The 11,423-nt window shown below is 44.3% G+C and overlaps 1 pseudogene; it reads left to right on the top strand.

Annotated features, from left to right (window-relative positions):
- The first annotated feature begins 354 nt into the window (after positions 1-354).
- Positions 355-756, top strand: LOC145390045 (cold shock-like protein CspA pseudogene; annotated as a pseudogene).
- The last annotated feature ends 10,667 nt before the right edge of the window (positions 757-11,423 follow it).

The following is an 11,423-nucleotide window of genomic DNA, read 5'->3' as shown; positions in this document are numbered from 1 at the left end:
TTCGAAGCCAGAAATTCACAGTTGAAAGAGTTAAAAACAAAATGGCCATCGTGAGAGTCGAGTCACGGACTCTTACGGGCGAACACGAGACCAATGTAACGAACTGGCTTGGTCAACAGATGGCATTGTGGTCGCCGGTGTGTCGTCTGTTTGTTAACATACGTTGACAGGCGGGATGTGAGGGGGCGTGGCGGTACAAATAAACATGGCTCTAAACCCTGGACACCGCTGTGTTGTTTGTGGGAAAAACCCACTAACTGGAACTAACCTACGGTTTCGTTTCTTCCTAAAGGACTAAAAGGGGTGCGTAAAACAGATGTAACAAACTGTTATGAATGAATTTCGATCCAGAAAATGGATGGAGAAACCAAGTGCGGGACTCACCACCTAGAGCAGCAGTATCAAGGCAGCTCCTGTACCATGGCTCGTACCCAAGAGAATACAAGGCAGATTGAGGCAGCAGCAAACAACGGCATGGAATGTAGGGTTGTGGGACAGGTACGGTGGTACAACGTCAGGAAGGGGTACGGCTTCCTGACTCGTCGAGACACAGGGGGCGACGTTTTTATCCACCGATCGTCCATCGTAGCCCCCAACCCCGCCCACCCTGTGGACTCAGTTGCCGCTGGCGAGGTGGTGGAGCTCGTGGTGGAGCAGGGTATCAAGGGTCCTGCAGCTGCCTCAGTAACCGGCCCTGCAGGCCAGGTGGTGCGGGGCTCTCCCCACGCCCTCCCCTATCGTCGGCGCAGACGTTAGTGTCAGTCTCCATCTGCTACTCCTGCCTTCTTCCCTGCCTCTTCTGCCTCAACCATTGTCACCATGTGCATTGAGGTGGCCAAGGCTTTCTCAGGGGGAGATATGGCAGTTCTCGCCCAGCGCCTGCCCTCCATCTTCGAGGCTAATGGGCTCCCTGCCATACTGATCCCCGAATCTTTCTCTTCACCCGTGGTACAGAGGAGGCCTGGGAAGCGAGGTCCTAGACATCAGTATCGGTCAGGGCCTCCTGCGACCCCCACCACTCTGATCCCAAGGGTGCTGCAGCTACAGCCCTCCACTCCACCTACGAGGCTCCGGCTGGCGGGCCACTCCATCTCTCGTCGGTCTGCCCTTTCGCCACCTCCCGAGGTGCCCATGGAGACTGGGGATGCGGCTCCTTCTTTGCCGTCTGCGGCAGACAACCCTGCCGACCCTGTTTCTCCTGCGAAGCATGGCAAGGTGGAGTCTTCTCCAGCTGAGGGGCAGGCCTCTGCAAGTCGGAAGCCTTCACCTCTGGGTCGTCGCCTCACCTGGTCGGACTTTGCCTCACTCGACAGCTCAGGGCTGGATTCCTTAATGCACTACTTGCAGTCATATGAAGATGCTGCGCCAGAGATCGGCAGTGCAAAGGAGTACAGCAAGGGGGAGTTCCGGCAGGTCATGCTCTCCTTCAACGAGCTGCGCCAGGGCTCCCTTCAAGCTGTTACGGATATCAAGGAGGTGAAGATCCTTGGCAGCATCCTCCAGCATCTACAATATCATTCAAATTCTGACTTGGACTCCACCTCTAGTGGAGTGTAGCTCTTCATCTGTTTTCAGTGTGAGCTTTCGTAACATCCACCCAGTGCCTGTCCTCCCTTGATCATTCCTCTTTGTGCCTTAGTGTCTTCTCTTACCTAGTGACTTAATTTAACTGTTTATTTGTAACTTTGTCTTGTTTGGCCTAATACCCTTCGTGGTGGGTGATGGCCAATAAGCCTTAAAAAAAAAAAAAAAAAAAAAAAAAGACTCCACAGAGAGAGTGCATCAGTAAATTACGTCTACACAATTATTTAATCTTCTGTCACCATACTCTAAAATCACAGGTGTTTATTGATAAAGTGGACGGGCGTCTGAACCGATTGTGAGGCACGAGTGTTGTTGGCGTCACTTCATAATCTGGTGGTTAGATTTTGCTGGATTTCCCTCCATTGTCCTCCTTACTGCGATCTTGCCTTGTCCCCGCTGCACCCTCCAAAGGTATGCTGTTTGGCTTTACTAATTCTGTACTCGTTTTACTCTAACTTGACCTAAATTTTCCATCCCTCCAACCTGAATGCTGAGTTGTAGCAATAGATTAATACTAGATAATGTAAGTCACAAAAAAGTGGTATGGAAAGGGAGCCGTAGCGTTGTCCGTTTCTGCCAATGACCCATGTGAAGTAAGCTGCAAAAGGACGAAAATTTGGGTCACTTTAAGATGAAAAAATAATATACTGCGTGATACAATGATAATCTAGGACGCTGTGGAGAGTTGAGAAGTTTGTGGTTTGCAATAGTGGGACAGGAAGACAGAGAGACAGACAGGCAGAAGACAGACAGACACAAGGCAAGGAGACAGAAAGGTTAGACGAAGCGTGGCATTATTATTAGTGTAGTTGACATCATAGCACATTACATTTGTGCCCAAACTTTAAAAGCATGTCTTCTCATGTACAGCCAAAGTCCTTTGACGAGTAGTGAACTAACAGACAGGCAGAAACACACACACACACACACACACACACACACACACACACACACACACACACACACACACACACACACTGGATCCACATCAAACCATACACTCGTCACCCAATCCCACACACAATACATCCACACACACACACACACACACACACACACACACACACACACACACACACACACACACACTGGATCCACATCAAACCATACACTCGTCACCCAATCCCACACACAATACATCAACCTCCCACACACACACACACACACACACACACACACACACACACACACACACACACACACACACACACACACACACACACACACACTCAAGTATTCTAAGACTGGGCTTGTTGGTGGGGAAGGGAGAGTGTGTGTGTAACTGCAGTGGTGTGGTGAAGTGTGGAGAGGTTGCCATGGTAACACATAAACGCCTCACTCTAACCAAGGTAAGAGTATGAGTATTCTCCACTATACTCTTTTTACTCTAAACTTGGCCCAAAACTCCCCTCTTTCCATCCTGATTGCTGAGTTGTAGCAGTAGATGAACACTAGAATATGATGCTGATCACGAAGCAGTGCTGTGGAAAGGTTGTAGAGCCATAGCATTGTTCTTTCTGCCACTGAACTACGTGAAATATGATGCTGATCACGAAGCAGTGCTGTGGAAAGGTTGTACAGCCATAGCATTGTTCTTTCTGCCACTGAACTACGTGAAATATGATGCTGATCACGAAGCAGTGCTGTGGAAAGGTTGTACAGCCATAGCATTGTTCTTTCTGCCACTGAACTACGTGAAATCAGCTGCAAAAGAACGATAATGTGGGTCAGGTTAAACCTTTGTGTGTGTGTGTGTGTGTGTGTGTGTGTGTGTGTGTGTGTGTGTGTGTGTGTGTGTGTGTGTGTGTAAAAAGGGGCAACATTGAGGTATTAGGTCAGAGAGAGAGAGAGAGAGAGAGAGAGAGAGAGAGAGGGGGGGGTAGGTAAAACCCACTAATATCTCAACTCAGCTGATTCAACACACACCATTCTCATGATTCTCTCTCTTTGTCTGTCTGTCTGTCTGTCTGTCTCTGTCTCTGTCTCTCTCTCTCTCTCTCAAAAATAAAAGTAAAAGATGCAGGATAAGTCGCCAGTGAAAAGGAGATTAAAACTAGAATATGGCGCTAATCACAAAGAAGTGCCATGGAAACGGTGTAGAGCTGTAGTATTGTCTTTCTGTCATTCTGCTACCCTACCCTACCCTACCCTGCCCTACCCTACCCTACCCTACCCTACCCTGCCCTACCCTACCCTACCCTACCCTGCCCTGCCCTGCCCTACGCTACCCTACCCTGCCCTGCCCTACCCTACCCTACCCTACCCTACCCTACCCTACCCTGCCCTGCCCTGCCCTGCCCTGCTCTGTCCTACCCTACCCTATCCTACCCTACCCTGCCCTGCCCTACCCTACCCTACCCTACCCTGCCCTACCCTACCCTACCCTACCCTACCCTGCCCTACCCTACCCTACCCTGCCCTGCCCTGCCCTGCTCTGTCCTACCCTACCCTATCCTACCCTGGACTGCCCTACCTTACTCTATCCTACCGTACCCTACCCTACTCCACCTTACCCTACCCTACCCTACCCTACCCTACCCTACCCTGCCCTACCCTGCCCTGCCCTGCTCTGTCCTACCCTACCCTATCCTACCCTACCCTGCCCTGCCCTGCCCTGCTCTGTCCTACCCTACCCTATCCTACCCTGGACTGCCCTACCTTACTCTATCCTACCGTACCCTACCCTACCCTGCCCTACCCTACCCTTCCCTACCCTACCCTACCCTACCCTACCCTACCCTACCCTACCCTGCCCTGCCCTGCTCTGTCCTACCCTACCCTGCCCTACCCTACCCTACCCTACCCTACCCTACCCTACCCTACCCTGCCCTACCCTATCCTACCCTACCCTACCCTACCCTACCCTGCCCTGCCCTGCCCTGCTCTGTCCTACCCTACCCTGCCCTACCCTACCCTGCCCTACCCTACCCTACCCTACCCTACCCTACCCTACCCTACCCTACCCTACCCTACCCTACCCTACCCTACCCTACCCTGCCCTACCCTGCCCTGCCCTGCTATACCCTACCCTACCCTGCCCTGCCCTGCCCTGCCCTGCCTTACCCTACCCTAGTCTACCCTCCCTTCCTACCTATCTTGTCCCTAGAGAAGCTCAGCCAGTGAAGACACGTGGGAGAGAGAGAGAGAGAGAGAGAGAGAGAGAGAGAGAGAGAGAGGCAGACAGACAGACAGACCGAGAGAGAGAGACAGACAGGCAGAGACAGAGAGACAGAGACTGAGGGAAAGACAGAGAGAGAGACAGAAAGACAGAGATAGAGACAGACAGACAAAGCGAGAGAGAGAGAGAGAGAGAGAGAGAGAGAGAGAGAGAGAGAGAGAGAGAGAGAGAGGGGCAGACAGACATAGAGACAGGGAGAGAGAGAGACAAACTGAGAGACAGACAGGCAGACAGAGACAGAGACAGAGACAGACAGACACGGAGACAGACAGAGACAGAGAGACAGACAGACAAACAGAGTGGCTGGGGACGAGAGGCCAGAAGAGACGGGCTGGGGACGCGCCTGACGTCAGATCAGATCAGATGATTGTCGGAGGTAATGCCTTTTCAGCGGCACCTCCTGAACTCTATTCCTTTTCAATCATTCACTACGTTGTGTTTTGCTCCATTAATTTCTTTTTTCTTATTTCCCAGAGGTTATATAGGATACTTTTTTTCTGTTCAATCTTTATGTCACTAAATAAAATATTTCCAATTATTTCTTCTTTATTTTCAATGTAGGGTTTTTGTAACTCCACAGCATTCAATCTCTGTTCATTGTACACTGTGCACTCCAGCATAAAATGTTCCAGATTTTCTTTTTCTGCACTGCATAATCTGCACTCCGTATTTCCATTTTCATGTCTCTTTCTATCGAATAATGGCAGGCAGTTTGTTCTTGCTCTATAGAAGATTGTTGATGCTGGTCTGTTATCATATACTTGTTCTTCTCTGATATTCTCTTTCCATTCTTTATATATCTTCAGGCTTGTTTTCCTAGATACTTCCTCCTTCCATTTCTGTGTGTCCCAATTCATTGTTTTCTCCTTTAGTCTGCTTTTTGTCATAATCATTAATTCTCTGTCAGCTATTCCTATTAATTCCTTACTTATTGGTTTCCTTCATCCAGCTCATATTCTGTATATTCATCATTTCTAGTATAGTTTTTAGTAGTTCATTTTTGCCCTGAAGAATACCCCTGGTGTACTCTAATCTACCTGTGATTATTCTTCGTTTAACTAATGATGCTCCAATCTCTCCCCTTAGTGTGCCTTTTGCTGCATACTTGGGTGCTTCTAATATTTGTCTGTATACTCCATTCTCTATCCTTTGTAGCTTTTCAATTTCTGCTTCCGTGTAATTTATGATATTTGACCCATGAAGTATTGTAGGTACGGCTACATTTTTCCAGTAGGTTTGACCTATCATGACTTTATTACAACTCCTTGCTATTACCGAGTATGTAATATTTGCCATCTTTTGAGCTTTCTGTGCCATCATTTCCTTCTGTGTTTTGAAGTAGTTTCTTTTGTTATCTATCTGTAATCCAAGGTACTTTATATTATCAGTTACTTTTATCCCTTCTATTTCATCTGGCTGGTTTTTCATATTATGGATGATGATATTACTTTTGGTTCTATTTATGTTTAGACCACATTCTTGACTATATTCTATTACTGTTTTTAGGCTGTCTTTTGCATCTTCTATCGAGTGTGCCATTAGCAGTCCATCATCAGCAAAGAATAGTACTCCTATTTTCAGTTTCTCATTGATAAATCCAATATTTTGTCCTTCCAATTTGTCTATTATCAGGTTGGTTATTAATTTGAATAATATTGTTGAACCTGTGCAGCCTTGTCTAATCCCGCTAGTTATGTCCATTTCTATTTCAGAATCACCTACTTTTATTTTTGTTTTGTCTTCTTTATATATGTTAACAATGGTATCTATTATCTTTGGGTGTACCTTGTATCGCATTAGTGCCTGTACTATTTTCTCTCTTTTAATTGAGTCAAATGCCTTTGAGTAATCAATGGATATTATTATAAGAGGTTTTCTCTTCTGGTAGCTATCCTCTATGCAGTATTGTAAGGTTAATAAGTTGTCTTCTATTTTAGCTCCCTTTGTGAAGCCTGCTTGTGTTTCTTTAGCCTCGTTATTTATGGTGATATGGCTATTCACAAAGTTTCCTATCAGTGACATACATATTTTGTACGAAATATTGGTCAACGCTATTGGTCTGAGCTGGTCTGATGTAAGAACATAAGAACATAAGAAGAGAGGATAACTGCAGTAGGCCGGTTGGCCCATGCTAGGCAGCTCCTAGAAGAGTAACTGAACTACTAGAATGAGATAAGGACAGCAAAGAAGAAGGCTCTCCCCCGCCCTCCAAACCCTCCAGCCGAAGCCGGCAGGAAAAAGTCAGAAAGAACACCACGCCGTATAGAAAAACTGGCGTGGACATTTTACAGGAAAGTGTGAAAGGAGAATAGAGACTATCATAGTGTAACCTGAAAAGGAAAAATTTTTTGATTAGTATTGGTTATAAGGTTTTCTTTATTCTATATCCACCCCTTATTTGTCATATGCTTATCTAGCCTATGCTTGAAACTCTCAATGGAAGAGGCAGCAACTACTTTACTAGGTAGCTTATTCCATTCGTCTACTACTCTATTACCAAACCAATTTCTACCGATTTCCTTACTGAAACGGAATTTTTCTAGTTTGAAACCATTATTTCTAGTTCTATCCTGTATGCTCACTTTAAGTACCTTGCTAATATCTCCCTTATTTATACCATTCATCCACTTAAACACCTCAATTAAGTCTCCCCTTACTCTACGCCCTTCTAGCGAATGCAGACTTAGTCTTTTCAGTCTGTCTTCATATGACAGGTTCCGGACGTCATGTATCATTTTAGTCATTCTTCTCTGTACATTTTCTAACGAATTAATATCCATTCTATAGTAAGGACACCAGAATTGTACTGCGTAGTCTAAATGTGGCCTTACTAATGCTAGATAAAGTTTTAGTATTACTTTAGATGATCTATTGCTCACGCTTCTCGAAATAAATCCTAGGACCCTATTTGCTTTATTTCTCGCATTAATACACTGTTGCCTAGGTTTAAGGTCGTTACTAATCATAACTCCTAGATCTCTCTCGCATTCCGATTTGCTAATTTCTTTGTTATCTAAGCTGTATTTAGTATCTCCAATGGTCTTGCCTACGTTAAGTACTTTACATTTTTCAACGTTAAATTCCATTTTGCCAAGTTTTAGACCATTTGGACAATGTATCGAGGTCTTTCTGTAAGTTATGGCAATCGTCAGTCGAGTTAATGATACGCCCTATTTTTGTATCGTCGGCAAATTTGCTGATGCTGCTATTGACTCCTAAGTCTAGATCATTTATATATATGATAAATAATAAGGGACCGAGTACTGAACCCTGTGGTACACCGCTAGTTACTAATCCCCAGTCCGACTTAGTTCCATTTATTAATACTCTCTGCTTTCGTCCTTTCAGCCAGGATTCTATCCATTTTAAGATATCGCCGTCTATACCGTGTGCTCGAACCTTTCTAACTAACCTTTCGTGTGGGACCCTATCAAAAGCTTTACTAAAGTCCAGATAAATAACATCGTAAGCTTTATCGCTATCTACTGCCTCATAGACCTCCGAGTAGAATGACAACAAATTTGTGAGGCAGGATCGTCCTTGCCTGAATCCGTGCTGACTTTCGTTTATAAGATTAAATCTTTCTAAGTGTTCTCTAATCTTATTTGCCAAAATTGACTCTAACATTTTTCCTACTATTGACGTTAGACTTATCGGACGATAATTCGACGCAGCTGATTTATCACCCTTTTTAAAGATGGGCACTACGTTTGCGGTTTTCCACGCCTCTGGAACTTCTCCTGAACTTAAAGAGTCATTAAATAACGTTAAAAGTGGCTGACATAATTCTTCTTTGGTTTCTTTTATAATTTTTGCATATATATCGTCCGGACCTGGCGATTTTTGAGGTTTTAACTTATTAATTTCTTTCAATACGTCCTCCTTACTAATGGTTATTTTACTAAGAATATTTTCCGTATTCTCATGGTAAATATTTGCTGCTTGAGGGACCAGGCTTAGATTTTCCTTGGTGAATACTGATATGAAATAATTATTTAGGATGGAGCACATTTCTTTATCTTCACTGGTAATGTCACCTGATTCTGTTCTGAGTGGTCCTATCCTGTCTTTATTTTTCGTTCGGTACATTTGATAAAAACCCTTTGGGTTTTCTTTTGATTCACTGGCAACCTTAATTTCATAACTTCTCTTTGCTTTTCTTATCTCCCTCTTTACTTCTCTATTTAAAATTGTGTACCGGTTACGTAAGTGTTCCTCTCCACGTTTTATTTTTCTATATATTCCTTTCCTTTGGCCTATGAGAGATTTTAATCTGTTGTTTAACCATCTAGGTTCCGAATTATTAGTTCTAAACGGTTTTGAAGGAATATATCTATCTTGGCCTCCGTGTATTATATTTATTAACTCGTTATACTTCTCACTGGTTGAACGTCTGCTTGGTACTGTAGCTGAGTTAATTTCCGTCACCTGGACTACATTCCTATCCCCAGGTGTTTCCTGCGCCTGACCTATGACCTGGGATTCCACACTGACCTGGCATTCCCTCCAATAGCTAATCTCCCTGTGGAATACCGTTCGAAAATAAGCTCTTAAGCCATCGAAATCTCCTAGACGAAAATTAGGAACGGTGGAGGTATTTTCAGTGGAACAAACATCCCAAATAAATTTGAACTTAATTTCTTCATGATCGCTATTACCAAGTCGTCCACCAACCTCTATATCGCTAATGATATTTTCTTTATTAGCTAAAACCAAATCTAGTATATTATTACCTCTGGTGGGCTCCCTTATATACTGATAAAGGAAATTATCCTGTACTACCTCTAGAAATTCCTCTGACTCTGCATCTCCTGTCTGAATTCTCCAATCTATCCTTGGCAGATTAAGGTCCCCTACAATTATTACTAAGCTGGACTGTGATGCTTTCCTCATTTCCTCCCAAAGGTATTTACTATCAGCTCTACTTAATTTAGGAGATCTGTAAATTGCTCCTAAGACTAATTTCTCCCTATTGTTACTAATTTCAACCCAGACACTTTCTGTGTCCCTATTTACTTTAATGTCTTCTTTATTATAACAGATTAATGAATCCTTTACATAAATAGCTACCCCTCCCCCTTTCTTCCCTGACGGTTTGACACAAAAATATTATAGCCTTTTATCTGATATTCTGCTAAAAATTCTCGAGTGTCTGTATTCATCCAAGTTTCACTAATAACGGCAATGTCTATTTTCTCTGTACAAATTAAAGCCCTCAGTTCATCCATTTTATTACGTAAACTCCGGCTGTTTGTGTAGTACACTTTCAGATTATTACTAGTAGTTATGCCTCTACCTTGGCATTTGCTGTTATTTACTTTATTACTAACTGGGAAACTCTTTACTTTACTAATATAACAATTTTTTGTACTATCGCTTATCGCCCTTCTATCATCGCTTGTTCTATCATCTATCATCGCCTGCTCAATCTGAGGTGCCTGAGTGGATGTATCTACACTATTGGTTGAGCTTTTGTTCTTAATTTTGCAAGTATCGATGCATCTATCCAAACATGGTACTAATGATTTCTGAGTGTAGTTGCTGCATCTTCCTGTACACCTACTTCTCAATCTCGAAAAAATCCCTCCAACTCCCTATCTATCATTCCAGCTAAAACAGTAACTCCTTGCCTGCTAAGATGAGTCCCATCCCAACTATACAAGGCACTCCGTCCATAAAACCGGTCCCAGCTGTCTATGAAAGGTATTGCATTATCTTTGCAATACCTTTCAAGGCGGCAATTAAACCCTATTGCCCTGCTCAACCATTCCCTTCCAACCCGCCACCTTGGTAAAACACCAAGCACTACAGGGGTTCCTCCCCTCTCCCTAACCTTTTCTAACATCAACTTGTACCTTTTCCACAGTACCTCACTCTTACGGCTACTAATATCATTGCCTCCTACACTGAGGCACACAGTGGGTTTGTCACCACTTTCCTTTACGATATTTGAAATTTTTTCTACCACATTAGCCACCCTGGCCCCTGGAAGACACACATGTTTAGCGAGTGGAGTATACATGGCCCTGTTCAGATATCTCACCTGGGAGTCTCCAACAACAACAACATTTTTCTTACCTTTCTTGTTCTGTTTATACTTACCTGTACTGGAAGTTCTCTCACCGTCCTTCTCCTCTACTTCCCTCTCTGCCTTCCCTTCACATTCGTCCCGTAGTGCGTCGAATGTATTAGTTGTCTTAATTTCCGTTTGCTTTTTAAGGGTGAACTTCGTTGCACCCTTGTTAACAAGTGTCCAACCTTCAGCCTTTTTCTCTTTCTCCTCCAACATCTCCTCCAACAATTCCCTCATCTGTGCCTTCTCCTGCCTGAGAATTTGTACCTCCCGCTTCAGTTCGAGAAGTTCCTCCTTTAATTCAAGGTAGTCCTTTTCAGTACCTGCAGTGGGGACACAGCTCTCTGCCGAGGAAGCCATTACGCACTAGTTCACACAAGGTAGCACACACAATCACGGGTCACTACGGGTCACCACAACACACACTCTCACGGATCACTAGCACAGCACTATCGCTGATCACTACAACACACTAACACAACCACTATCACAGATCACTAAAGCACACTAGCACAACATTACCACAGGTCTCAGGCACGTCTGAGCTGACTGGCCACACGAGAGCGACTGACTGACTGGCCACACGAG

Source organism: Coenobita brevimanus, unplaced genomic scaffold (genome assembly GCF_032717465.1).
Source record: "Coenobita brevimanus isolate Jiangsu-jjx unplaced genomic scaffold, ASM3271746v2 jjx.HiC_scaffold_2766, whole genome shotgun sequence".
Lineage (NCBI taxonomy): Eukaryota > Metazoa > Arthropoda > Malacostraca > Decapoda > Coenobitidae > Coenobita > Coenobita brevimanus.
This window is presented reverse-complemented; position numbering and strand designations above follow the sequence as displayed.